This window comes from Vespa crabro, chromosome 2 (assembly GCF_910589235.1).
Source record: "Vespa crabro chromosome 2, iyVesCrab1.2, whole genome shotgun sequence".
NCBI classification, from domain to species: Eukaryota; Metazoa; Arthropoda; class Insecta; order Hymenoptera; family Vespidae; genus Vespa; species Vespa crabro.
This window is the reverse complement of record NC_060956.1, coordinates 5,307,900-5,312,899: the sequence shown is the minus strand read 5'-3', so window position 1 is coordinate 5,312,899 and position 5,000 is coordinate 5,307,900.

The following is a 5,000-nucleotide window of genomic DNA, read 5'->3' as shown; positions in this document are numbered from 1 at the left end:
CTCGACCTACACGCCCCCACCACTATCACTACTACTACCACCACTTCATCGTCATCGTCGACACCTCCGGTGGGGATCTCCACCCTTCGAGAGCACAGCTTCCGAGCGCGCGCGACCTTTTTCCTTCGAATATTCGCCGGCGCTTTGCCTACCTTCTTCTACCTCTATCTCTCAACGCGCTATTAGAAACGAGAGAATTTCCAATGATATTTTCCATATTATCTACCTACATATATACATTTCTATTCTATTTCTACGATAAAAGTAAATGCATAAAAGTGTTTAAGATTCGATGAATTATTCCTGACTGAAATGGCTTTTTATCAAAGAGAGAGAGAGAGAGAGAGAGAGAGAGAGAGAGAGAGAGAGAGAGAGAGAGAGAGAGAGAGAGAGAGAGAGAGAGAGAGAAAAGAAGAAAGAAAGGATAAAATACATAGGATAATATTATAAATAAAAAAGAAACATGATTATTTATAGTACATTCTAATCGAGCAAATGAGTAACGGATGAGATAATTTTTCTCGAATAATGACTAATCTATTAGACAGGTAATGCTTATGCAAAACTTATTAAAAAGATAGATAGATAGATAGATAGATAGATAAAAAAAAGAGAGAGAGAGAGAGAGAGAGAGAGAGACAAATGAATAAATTAGAATTATGATAAAGAGACGCATAAAATATCTGTGTGTGACGCTTAGATAAGTAGCATTTATGAGTGAGAGAGAGAGAGAGAGAGAGAAAGAGACAGACAGACAGATGGATTAAATTTATGAGGGAAAGAGAGAAGGCACTGTATGTGTAAAGGGTATCTCTCTCTCTCTCTCTGTTTCTTTCTCTCTCCTTCATCCGTACCATCGTATATGCTTCTCCTACATGTCCCCACTTCTCTCTTTACTCTATCTTCTTATTCCCCTTCCGTGCTTCCAACGCCGGCCGGCTATCCTCCTCCCCACTCCAGCCGGATGGTAAGCGGCGGGGAGGGGCGTGGCCAAACGGCTGAACCTGTACACGCCTCCTTATGCATTATTATAGCGGGCCACTCGTGTCTCTCTATGATTTTATATACCGTCGTGTCCCCGCGTGAATATTCTACTACACTACTACTACTATTACTACTACTACTACACTACTACTATTACTACTACTGATACTATAAAAGAGAGAGATAGATAGAGAGAGATAGATAGAGACGGAGAAAGAGAGAACAGAACGAGCAAGAACGTTCTTTATTTCTCTCTCTCTCTCTCTCTCTCTCTCTCTCTCTTCCTCTTCCTCTTCTATCCTCCCCTCCCCGCCCCTACCCTAAAACGAGTAAACGCACGAGCAGCCGGCCGCGAGCAGCGCCGCCAGCGACGCGCGCAACTCCCTCGAACGCGATGCGCCTTCGATATTTCTCTCGTCGCGACGACCACCGTCGTCAATTAGTTTCTTCGTTTTTCTCCCCCTCCCCTCCCTCCCTCGACCCCACTCCACCTTACCAATCCCCTCCTCCTTCTTTCCTTCTTCTCTCCCTTTTTTCCTCTCTCTCATTCTCTCTCTCTCTCTCTCTCTCTCTCATTCTTTCGCTGTCTCTCTCTCTCTCTCTCTCTCTCTTTTTCTATCTATCTATCTCTCTTTCTCGCCATTATCCGCCCGCACGGGCTTATGAGAATCTTCTCACGCTCATCGGCTTGCGATCGGCGAATTGTTCGGAGATTTTTCCTTTTTTTTTCCCTTTCTTCTTTCCCTTTTCTTTTCTCTTCTTCTCTTTCTTCTTTCTTTTCCTTTTTCGTTTTGCCCTTTTGTTGTTGTTATTATTGTTGTTGTTGTTTATCTGTCTGACACTATCGGTCGAGTATCGAGGATATATTTAACACGTTCGAGCGTGATTAAGCAGATATCTATGTCATGTATGTATATCAATCGGATCGATTGATTTTTTAAGAATTAAAATTAAATCCGTAGCGCGTCGTAGGGGTAAAGGGGGGGGGGGGGGGGGGTGGGAGTGGTGGGGACCGGTCACGGTGTAAGAAGGACGATGAAAAAATGATATTAGTTTCGTTTCAATGGGAATAATAAAAAAGGAAAATGGAATTGAAGATACAACGTAGAGGCCCGACGATCGACGGGAGATCCACAGTCACGTCATTTTGTATTAACGTTATCGGCTAAGTCTTCTTATCGGACTGAATTCATCGTAACATTTATTAAGTCAGATTGTACGGAGAAAATCGTATTATTTTTCGGAAGTAAAATTCTTGAATAAAGGTCTGAACAACTCGGCAAAATTTCTTTTATTTTTTTCTTTCTTTTCTCTCTCTCTCTCTCTCTCTCTCTCTCTTTTTCTCTCTTTCTTTCTCTCTCTATCTATCTCTTTCTCTCTTTCACTCTCTTCGTCTTCGAGCACTCAAATTAAAACGAGTACGTTCCCAAAATTCTCACGTAGACAGTGTGCATTTCGGCATTTTCTGTTCATCGAAATTCGAGTCACGGCACGTCGGTTATAGCCTATTATACCTACTTGAAAGTACGAAGCGAAGGAAGAACAGGTGGGTCGTGGGAGTAGCGTCCTATTCCTGTTGAAGAGAGATAGAGAGAGAGAGAGACAGAGAGAGAGACAGAGAGAGAGAGAGAGAGAGAGAGAGAGAGAGAGAGAGAGAGAGAGAAAGAGAGGGAGTGAAAGAGAAAGAGGAAGAAAAAAAGAAGAAGAGACGGAAAAGAGGTGAATGTGGTAAAGGCAGCGTAAACGAAGACAGGGCTTCCGGGGTTGTGGAAGAGGGCGGGAAGGAGGGAGAGTATAGATCGGTGTAACGCGAGAAGTGACGTTAAAAACTTAGGACTACTCTTTCTTTATCAATGAATTACATTTTAGTTTGATTGTAGAACTTGTTACAAATTTTTTTCTTTTCTTCTTTTTTTTTTTATACCTCGATATTTAGAAAATCGTATGCCGATATGGTCGATTAAACTTTCGACGATGACGAGTTCAAATAATCGTAAATCTTAATTTGAATTATAGGTGAGTTAAATGAATTTATGAACCTTGAATTACATGACAACGACGACAATGACGATGATGATGATGACGATCATTAACATTGTCATAAATATTGTTAAAGGTTAATAATTGAACGTAAACAGGTAAAATGGAAAATTGAATGAACGCCTTTAGAAATAGAAAATTGTATGAAATGTTTCGAGCGTGACGGTTTGGTCTAACGCATTACGGGCAGAGGTACAGGTGCGAACAAGGTGAGTGTACAACGAACGTTGAAGATCCGCATGTGTAGTAGTGGTAATGGACGTAAAACTGGCTTTTCCGAGGTAGGTACTTACTTACATTAGGCAACGAAGAGGATCGTAGGTTCTTTCATAGGACTAGACAAGTTTATTATCTTTTGCGGCTCGTAATTTTTGCGAGAGAGAGATGCCTTCTCTTTGTATTTCTATCCCTCTCTTTCTCACTCTCTCTCTCTCTCTCTCTCTCTCTCTCTCTCTCTCTCTCTGTCTCTCTTTTCTTTTCATCTTTCTATAGGTACGCAAAGCAGGTAGTAGAATCGAGGAAAACGCGTCGAAGTTTGTATTGGATAGGCGCCGGCGTCGAGAACTGTAAAGTTCGTAAAGATGTTCCACCTTTTTCTTTTGTTTTATTTATTTTTTTTTTATTTTTCTTCTTTTTCTATTTCTTTCTTTTCCTATTATTTCTTTTTCGTTCCGTCCAAATTCCTTTTTGCCAAATAATACCTATTTGTCTACCTGTTTCCTCCATCTCTCTCTCTCTCTGTTTTTATTTTTTACAAAAAAAGAAAAAAAAAGGAAACATAATTATTTCCTTTCGGTATATTTGTTCCCCAAATATCCGACATAATCGTCGAATGATAATGACTCGAATGTTAATTTTTCTAATTCGAACGAGATCGATAAGAAAAATTCCTTCAAACCTTTTAGATCGATTCTATTTAGTAAAATCGAGATTAAAAAAGGATTTTAGATACCTACTTACTTATCGGAACTTGGAAGCAGCAAAAGGCAAGAGGCCGACCAAGCCGGAATCCCAGTGATCGTAGTATTAAAAGACCACAGAAAATACTCCGCAGCAGGTGGCGGCACACCTCTCTCTCTCTCTCTCTCTCTCTCTTTCTTTCACTCTCTTTTGCTCTCTTTTACACTTTACCGAACGTGGGGTGTTAACGACATTTAGGGGTGGGGCGTCGGCAAATTGACGCCGTTTAGATTGCGCTGCATTCAATTAGGTCGCGGAGGAGTCTCGGATAAAAGCCACGTATCTACTACGTTTGCTGAACACATTCTCTTTCTGTCTCTCTCTCTCTCTCTCTCTCTCTCTCTTCCTTTTTCTTTTTCTTTTTTTTTTTTTAAACCATGCGCAACACGTTCATTTAGATTCGCGCGAACTTCCTCTTTCTCAACGAGTCTGAACGTACGCGTTATCGTTCCCGATTAAATGAATTTCTCCTCGATGAAAAAAAGAAAATCAAAAAACTATTTAATCTAATTTATTTTAATCAATGATAATATATAATATATATGTATATATATATATATATATATATATATATATATATATATATGTCAGAATGAATTAACAATTTCGTTGTGAAGAAAAAGAAAAATAAAGAGAAGAAAAGAAAAAAGATTATAAAATCGTATCCGGGTTAAGAATGCCGCGAGTGAGGGTCGACGCGGAGGAACGCGAGGATCGATGTGTGAGTCAGAGGGAGGGAGGGAGGGAGTTGCGAATGGTCCTGGAATATTCTACGTTCACCGAATCCCAAATTGGTACAAACGAACGCCAAAGACGGAAGGTTCTTGGACGAGTCGTGAAGGAGAAGAAGAAAAGGAAGAAGAAGAAGAAGAAGAAGAAGAAGAAGAAGAAGGAGGAGGAGAAGGAGGAAAAGAAGGAGGAGGTAAAGAAGAAGGAGGTAAAAGAAGAAGAAGGAAATGAAGAAGAATAAGAAGAAGAAAATGAAGGAGAATGAAATATGGGGGAGGTAGAGGTGT